This window comes from Dasypus novemcinctus, chromosome X (assembly GCF_030445035.2).
Source record: "Dasypus novemcinctus isolate mDasNov1 chromosome X, mDasNov1.1.hap2, whole genome shotgun sequence".
Classification (NCBI taxonomy): domain Eukaryota; kingdom Metazoa; phylum Chordata; class Mammalia; order Cingulata; family Dasypodidae; genus Dasypus; species Dasypus novemcinctus.
Window position 1 is genome coordinate 125,201,669 of NC_080704.1, and position 10,037 is coordinate 125,211,705.

The following is a 10,037-nucleotide window of genomic DNA, read 5'->3' on the forward strand; positions in this document are numbered from 1 at the left end:
AACAAATTTGAATTGATATTACTAGGAGATAACAGAGAGGAATTATTGCACTTGGAAAGTTAGAAATGTTTAAGAAATTCAAGTAACTGTACAAGATGACACTAAAATAAAAACCCAACTAAAATCAATAACCAGGGAAATTTCACAGTGAATTTTTACCTTAACTCTACTTGGAGTAAAATTCTCACCTTCTTATAGATAGGAAGGAGAGGGATTACATTTTTAAAAGTTTACACACCACACATTTCCTAATATTTAGGTCATATCTTAGATATTTATTCATTAACAAATATTTATTAAATGCCTGTGCACTGAACACTTGGAAGCACATTTAGGGAATATGATTGTGAGCAAAAATAAAGTAACTTCTTACCTAAAATCTGCATTCTCCAGTGGGAAATAAATGTTAATCACATACTGAGGATTTTATATATAAACATGCTAATGAGATATGTGATAAGAGGGAGAAAGTACACAGTGGTATGAGAACTTATAATAGGATATGGGATATAAAGTAACATGAAGCTCCTAGCTTTCTGGCTTACTCAACTGGGTGGATGGGAAGTAATCCACTTTGGGGTTGCTGATCAAGAATTTGGCCTCAGATATGTGGAATCTGAGGTAATTTTGCAACCTGAAAGAATTCATCTTAATGATAAAATTGAATATGAGTGCTGGGGCTCTGAGGGGAAGACTGACCTGAAGATGTATAATTGTGAGTCATTTCCATGCAAATAATATTTAAAGCTCTAAATATGTATGAATTTCTCTAGGGTCAGTGTTAAGTACAAACAGAATAGAAGCTAAGATGGAGTTTTGAAGGTTACAATATTTAATGACTGAGTAATAGCACTTTTGATAGTAAGCTCACATAGTTGTCTTAACATCTACACTTCTTGTTTCATGGAAGAAAAAATTACTGAGGCACAGTAACTTTGTTTCTAACAACAGTGTTTTGAGTTGTGACTGATACTGATACCCAGGAGAATATGTCAGAGATCTTGGTAAATAATCCCATCCAGCACATTGGAGTACTAGTTCTAACCTGTGACTTTTAAAACACAACAGCTGGAGGAACTAGTTGACAGTATAGAATATTCCAACCTGCCAGAAAATAATAAATAAATAAATAATGGAATATATATCATACACATAATTAGCTTTCAATTTTGTTATCTACTTTTAAATGGATGTCAAAAGTGAATTTCTCATTTGTCATTAACAATTTGAAAATTCCCTCCTTTGTTTCAGTGCTTCAGGGAATATTTTCTAATAGCATGGTTTTCCTGGAATTGTCATCCACCCAAATTTTTGTTTAAACTAAATGTTGTCACTTTCTTTTGTATTTGTCAAAATGGGATTTTCTTATGTTAACATTTCAGGAGTATACTACCCAGATAGTCAAGAAATTAAACTATTAATATTGTGTTATAGTAAAAATGTTGGCTCTCGAAACTTTTTCCTACTAAAACTGTAACTCAGACAAAAATTTTAACACAACTTCAAAGAACAGCCTTGGTTGATAGGTAACAAAATAAACAATAAAATGAGGCACTCAAAGGTTTGGGGATGGTTTCAAGAGTAAAGAGGTTTATTGAATCTCAGCAGAGAGAGGGAAGAATAGGTGTAACAGGTTACTTTGGGGACATTGGAATTATCCTAACTGACATTGCAATGATGCATACAAGCCATTGTACATTTTGTCAATAACTATAAAATTGTGTGGTGCAAAGTGTAAACCATAATGTAAACTATAATCTATGGTTATTAGCAATGCTTCAATATGTTTTCATCAATTGTAACAAATGTACCACACTAGTGAAAGATGTTGTTAATGGGGAAAAGTGTGGGAAAGGGAGGGAGTGAAGTATATTGGAATCACCTATATATTTTTTCTTTTTAAAAATATTTATTTTTGTTTTTTAAATATATTTATATTATATAAATGTTACATAAAAAATAGGTATTCCCATATGCCCCACTCCACTTACCTTACCTCTCACATTTTCCCACAATATCCTTCATTAGTGTGGTACATTCTTTGCAATTGATAAACACATTTTGAGGCACTGCACTGAGACTGGATTATATTTTACATTGTAGTTTACGCTTTTTCCCACACAATTCTGTAGGTTATGGGAAGATATATAATGGTCTATATCTGTCATTGCAATGTCATTGAGGACAATTCCCAAGTCCCTGAAATACGTATTACACCTGTTTTTCCCTCTCCTTGCCCCCAGAGCCTCCTGTGGCCACTGCCTCCAACACATCAACGTTGTAATTTCTTCCATTGGTAGAATCACAATAAGTCTATAGTAGAATACCAGTAAGTCTACTATAGTCCATAGTTCATTCCCCAATCCTGAGGATTCTGGGATGGTGATGTCCACTCCCCCTCTGATTGAGAGGGGGCTTCAATCGCATGCAGCCAATGGATGAGAATCTCTTGCTTGCTTGTGTAGGCTCTCCTGTTTCCTTGATATGGTGGTTGTGCATCCTCACCTCCTTCTTAGTTGTTCTTGGCAAGCCCAATGAACTGGAGAGTAGGTGTTGCAAGTCTGCAGATGAATCAAATTCCACTTTAGAAATTAAGTCAGAACTTAAGGGTGCTGTGGGAGACAAAACATTCTTTTATTTTTGCTTTTTTTGTTTTTTGTTTTGCTTTATTATTTTATTATTTTATTTTTAATTATCTTTTTTAAAATTAAAAGATCACACAAAATTTTACATTAAAAAACAAAAAGGTTCCCATATATCCCAATCCCCACACCCCCACCCATCATTTTTTAAATTGTACTTTGAAGGTACATAGATCACAAAAAAAATGTTACATTAAAAAATATAAGAGGATCCCATATGCCTCCCGCCCACCCACCACACTCCTCCCATATCAAGAACCTCTTTCATCATTGTGGCACATTCATTGCATTTGGTGAATACATTTTGGAGCACTGCTGCACCACGTGGATAATAGTTTACACTGTCCCCCAGTACATTCAGTGGGCTATGGCAGAATATAGAATGTTCAGCATCTGTCCCTGCAGTATTATTTAGGACAACTCCCAGTCCTGAAAATCCCCCCACAACACATCACTTCTTTGCTCTCCGTGCCCTAAGCAACTACCGTGGCCACTTTCTTCACATCAATGCTACAATTTGTTCCATTACTAGCCACAACAGTTCTATAGTAGAATACCAGTAAGTCCACTCTAATGCATATTTCATTCCTCTATTTTGTGGACCCTGGGTTGGTGATGTCCACTTCACCTCTATATCAAGAAGGGGCTTAAATTTGACATGGTTGATGGATGTGATTCTCCAGCTTGGAGTTGTAGGCACTTTTGATTCCCTGGTGTGGCGGTTGACCATCCTTACCTCACTGATAGCTGACCTGGATAAGTCCAGTGAACCGTAGAGTAGGTGTTGCAAATCTGCAGAGGCTCAGGGCCCAGAGCTTCAAGTCTCCTGAGTATACAACAACCCTAACATCAACCACAGGTTCAGTAAAAGTGCTAGAAGAGACATGAGTAGAAAGGTCACATCTGAGTCCAAATCCATCACACCCAGGAACACAAATTCCAAAGTAGGGCCCACTGACAAGGCATTGAACTCCAGAGGCATCTACCATGACCATAGAACCTGTGGGTCTCCATAGCCCTCAGGATAACCAGTACCTGGGTTTGTATCTACTTTGTCTGTCTCTGGGTCCTGCTGAGGCATGCATGAGCACTACCCCTCTAATGACCTCCTGACTCTTTTTTGAAGACTCTTAGCCATATAAATTCATTTGTCTTTGCATTTCCCCCTTTTATTAAAGGTCAAAAAGCAGTTTTTAACACATGATCCTACATGTAGGCTCTGATATTTTGCTGGTCTGAGTTGACCCTTGTATTCAAGATCTCTTTCTAGTTGCATCACCAGTTAGTGATTGGTAGTAATCCCTCAGCACCAGGGAGGATCATTCCCAGGAGCCATGTCCCAAGCTTGGGGGAAGGTAATGCATTTACATGCTGAGTTTGGTTTAGAATGTGGCCACATTTGATCAACATGGAGTCCCTCAGAAGTAACTCTTAGGCACTCTGCAGCTCTAGGCCTAGTTCATATTTCAGGCACACAGGCTCATAAGCATAATCATCAATAACAAGGGCTCACCATGGAACCATCCTTCTTCATTGGTCTTTGCCGTTGCACTTGGGGGATTGTTGCTGTTCCATTGGGAAATGTGACAGAATTCCCCTGTGTAGGAACTCAGCACTCCCTCAGTTGTCATTTGTAACTGTAACTATTACGAAAATACCCAACATATATCCAAACATTTTTATGGACCCTATATACATACCCTGGAGAACTCCCTCTGAACTGTGTGACCCCATCAAAAAACCCCACACCAGTCTTCTTCCCCTGCCATAGTTGAACCTCTCTGTGGTCCAAAACGTCTTAAAAAATGGAACTTAATATATTGCCATATTCAATTAATAAGAAAATGAAATAATAGTGATAGGTTTAAAGATTAGAAATAGAATACAGACTAATTTTTAAAAAACTAAAATAAAGTAAAAATAAATTGGGGTATTAAAAACAAAAAAATATAAAACTTTCTTTTTGACATTTTGCCTTTCATCACTGTAATAGGTGTTGCCTTGTATCTACAGTGGCAAGGTAATTTCTTTCATTTCTTACTCACTGTCTACATTCTTTCTTTTTTTGATTTTCTAATTTTTAATTTTGTCTTCAAAAAAGTTTTATATCACAGTAATTCACATATACAATATAGGAGACTCCCATATATCCAACATCAAACCCTTTTCCCCCTTCCCTAGTCATGATAATTTTGCATATTCATGTTATATTTGCTGCAGCTGATGTACAGATATTGAAACATAGCTATCGAACATGGTTCCATTTTGGTTTACATTATGGTTTCTATTTTAGACTGTACACTTTTCTAAATTTTTAGTTACCTTATCTTTTACATTATGATTTACATTTAATCTGTAGACTTTTAAACAATTTTGGAGTAATTTAACATGTTCTATATCCATCATTGCATGATCTTGTATAACACTTACATTGTCCCTCAGTTACCCTGCTTCCACCTATTCTATCTCTCTCTCCTTTTCTGCTCAATGAATCTTCATTACTTGAAGGACCAAGTTGGCAGATACTTGCAAGAAGGCTGAAGGCTTGACATACCAGAGTGCCCTAACACATTGGGAGCCACCGATTTTCTCGAGAGGCACAACACCCTCTGTATGAGAACATCAGGCCTCCCCAGAATGTGGGTACACCTTCACAATTATTATATGAATCTCCACCCAATGATTTAGCACACTATGACAAAATGAGCATAAACACACTCCCTAGATGCTTGCCCCTGTGCCAGATGCCCAGTTAAGCACCTGAAACAGGTAATCCTTCCTTGTTATAATTTCTAAAGATTTTTCTCAACATTATAGTTTCAACCACATGCCTGAAAACCTCCCATGTTCAACTGTTCACCCCAGGTCTCCCCCCAATTCCTTGGGCCATTTGACCCATCCTCCAAACCCTAACCCCCTCAAGCCTACAAAGCCCTACCCAAAGTTATCCCTATGCCCACATCTTATCCCTTCCCTGCACTAATACTTACAGTTTATCATAGATTTCACTCATGTAGCGTCAGCTCACAACCATCCTCTCCCCCTCAACTTCCTTTAAGCATCTCATCCAGTCTCTAGCACTCTGAGACAGCTATGTTTGCTGTTTCATATCTGAAAGGTCATATAGTATTTGTTCTTCAATGCCTGTCTTGCTTCACTCAACATAAGGTCCTCAAGATTCATCCATGTTTTCCCATGTGTTTGTACTGTATTCTTTATTACAACTGAGTAGTATTCCATGAATATACCATACTTTTTTATCCATTCATCTGTTGATAGGCATTTGGGCAAATTCCAACTTTTGACAATAGAGAATAATGTCACTATGAGCATTTGTGTGCATATATTTGCTTGTTTCCTTGTTTTCAGTATTTCTATGTATATACCCAGCAGTGGGATTGCTGGGTCATATGGCAAAACCATAGCTAGTCTTTTGAGACCCTCGAACTGTCCTCCAGAATGGCTGGAATGTTCTGCATTCCCATTAGCAATGGATGAGTGTTCCCACTCTTCCACATCCTTTCCAACAATTGAAGTCTTCTGTGTTTTTGATAGCCATGAGTATTATGGGAGTATGATGGTATCTTATTGTAGTTTTGATTTGCATTTCCCTAACAGCTAGTGATTTTGAGCTTTCTTTCATGTTATTTTTAGCTATATGTATTTCCTCTTTGGAGAAGCATATGTTTAAATCTCTTGCCCATTTTTATATGGGTTGTTTGTCTTTTTATTTTATATTTTTATTTTATATTTTATATAGGTGTTCTTATATATGCAAGATATTAGTCTCCTATCAGATATGTGCTTACCAAATATTTTCTGCCATTGGTAGGCTATCTTTTCATTTTCTTGATAAACTCCTTTGAGGTGCAAAAGACTTTAATTGAGTAGGCCCTGTTTATCTATTTGTTCTTTTGCTGCTCATTCTTTGGGTGTGAAATTCATGAAGCCATTTCCTACTACAAGGTCCTGTAGCTATTTCCCTACATTGTTTTCCAAGGTCGTTAAGTTCTTGGCTCTTATATTTATGTTTTGATCCATATTGAGTTGATTTTTGTATAAGGTGTGAGTTGGAATCCTATTTCATTCTTTTGTAAATGAATATCAAATTCTGCAGGCACCATTTGTTGAAGAGATCATTCTCTCTCAGTGGAGTGGGGTTGGTAGCCTTGTCAAATATTAGATGACTATATAAGAGGGTTCATATTACAACTGTAAATAGGTTCCATTGGTCAATGTGTCTATCCTTGTGCCAATTCCATACATTTTCAACTGTAGCTTTGGAGTGTGTTTTAAAGTCAGTAGTGTGATTCCTCCAATTTCATGTTTCTTTTTCAAAATGTCTTAGGCAATTTGAGGCCTCTTTCCTTTCCAAATAAATTTTATAGTTTAGTTTTTCTAGTTCATCAAAAAGTTGTGTCGATTTTTATTGGGATTGTATTGAATCTGTAAATCAGTTTTTGTTGGATAGACATCTTAATGATATTCAGTTTGCCTATCCATGAACAGGGAGTATTCTTCCATTTATTTAGGTCTTCTTTGGTTTCCTTGAACAGTCTTGTGTACTTCTCTGTGTATAAGTTTTTTACTTCTTTAGTTAAATTTATTCCTAGGTATTTAAATTTTTCATTTACCATTGTAAATGTTATTTGTTTCTTGATTTCCTCCTAGATTCCTCATTATTTGTGTACAGAAAAACTACTGATTTTTCTGCACTAATCTTAAAACCTATGACTTCACTGAACTCATTTATAAGTTCTAGAAGTTTTGTTGAAGACTTCTCAGGGATTTCTTTGTATCGGATCATGCCATCTATACATAGTGAAATTTCTGTAAATAGTGAAATTTTGATTCCTTCCTTTCCAATTTGGATGCCTTTTTTTTTCTTTTTTTTCCTTTCCAAATTCTACTCAATTTATTCATTTTTTAAAAAGATATTACATTAAAAAAATATGAGGTCCCCATTCACCCCCACCGCCCCCACCCCACCACTCCCCCCACAGTAACACTCTCCCCCATCATCATGACACATCCATTGCGTCTGGTGAGTACATCTCTGGGCATCGCTGTACCCCATGGCCCGTGTTCCACACCATAGCCCACACTCTCCAATCTTCCATCCAGTGGGACATGGAGGACATACAACATCCGGCAATTGTCCCTGGAGCACCACTCAGGACAACTCCAAGTCCCAAAAATACCTCCACATCTCATCTCTTCCTCCCATTCCCTGCACCCAGCAGCCATCAAGGCCACTTTTTCCACACCAGTGCCACATTTTCTCGAATATTAACCACAATAATTCATGAATAGAATATCATTAAGTCCACTCTGATCCTTACTGTATTCCTCCTTCCTGTGGACCTTGACTTGGTTGTGTCCATTCCACATCTATGTCAAGAGGGGGCTTAGATTCCACATGGATACTGGATGCAATCCTCCTGCTTTCAATTGTAGGCACTCTAGGCTCCATGGTGTGGTGGTTGACATTCTTCAACTCCATGTTAGCTGAACGGGGTAAGTCCAATAAATTAGAGTGTAGGAGCTGAAGTCTGTTGAGGCTTAGGGCCTGACTATCATATTGTCATTCCAGAGATGCAAATCCCCTAGATATACCTTAAGCCCCAGCACCAACTACAATTCCAGTAAAGTAGCATGAAAGTCTAGTGAAAAGAGATCACATCTGAGTCCAGCTACATCACGCAGAAACACCAGCTCCAAAGAAGGGCCAACTGGCATGGCAGTGATCCCCATCTGCCATGACCATAGAACTGGTGGGTCTCTTTAGCCCTCAAAAGGACCAATATCTGGGATGGTATCTACTTTATCTGTCTCTGAGACTCTGCTCAGGTGTGCATAAGGGCAATCCTTCTGACAACCTCCAGACTCTTTTTTAGAGACTCATAGCCATATGAACTCATTTGTCTTTTCCATTTCCCCCTTACTTTAGGTCAAACAGCATTTTTAACTCCTGTTATTATATGTAGACAGGGATATTCTGCTGGTCCGCGTTGAACTTTAATTTAAGGACATTTTCTAGTTACGTCATCAGCTGGTACTTGGTAGTGATCCCTCGGTGCCAGGGAGGCTCATCCCCGGGTGTCATGTCCCACACTGGGGGAAGGCATTTCATTTGCATGCTGAATTTGGCTTCGAGACTGGCCACATTTGAGTAACACGGAGGCTGTCAGGAGGGAACACTTAGGCACAGTGCTGCTCTAAGCCTTGTTCTTATTTCAAGTGTATAGGCTCACAAGCATTGTCATTAACATCAGGGGCTCACTGTTGGACTCTCATTCCTTCCTGATCCCTACCGTTGCACCTGGGGGACTACCGCTGCTCCCCTAGGGACCACAACAGAGCTCCCCCAGGCCAGGAACCCAGTACCCCCCAGCTGTTGTTTTTAATTGTTTCCACTATGAGTATATCCAAACATTTCCATGCCCCCTGGATATAAGCCCTGTATAACTCACTGTCAACCATATATCGCCTGTCAATAACATCCCATACTAGTATTCCTCCGCTGCCATTCTTGAACCACTCTATGATCCAAAACTTCCTGAAAAGTGAAGCCCAATATAATGTCAGGTTCCCTTACTAGTAAAATGGAATATAGTGATGACTTTAAAGATCAGATATAGAATACTTATTGATTTGGAAAAATTCTACATCCTATCTTTTTCTTTTCTTTTGTCCTAATTATTGAGCTTCTCTTCACAAGAGCCTTAGATCACAATAATTCATATATACAATATACTATACTCCCACATATCCATTATAAAACCTTTTCCTTTCCACAGCGATAATCTTTTAACTTATTCATATCATATTTACTGAAACTGATGTACAGATATTGAGACAATAGCTTTCAAACAAGGTGACATTTGTGTTTACATTGTGGTTTATATTTTAGGCTATAGAGTTTTCTAAATTTTTTAGTTATCCTATGTTTTACATTTTGGTCTACATTATTAGTCTGTCGTCCCCTATATGTTTTTGGTGTAATATTACTTGTTTTATATCCAACCTTGTGTACTCTTGTGAAACACTTCTTTTGCCCTCACATTTACTTTGATTCCATCTATTCAATATCTATTTCCCCCTCCCCATGGGGCCCACAGTGACAGTCAATCTTCATTTCTTGAGGAGCCATGTTCAGAGACACTTGCAACAGTGTTGAGGGCTTGACTTGCTCAACTGCCCTAATGTCTGGGAGACACCCTTTCTCTTGAGAGATACAGTTCCCTTTATTTGATGGCATTAGTCCTCCTCAGGATGTGGGTCTACCTTCACTCTCATTATATGGGTCTCTACCCAATGGTATAACCCACTCTGGCAAAATGAGCATTCAGATATTCCCTAGGAGTCTGTCCTGCGTCAGATTATCCCCTTTGA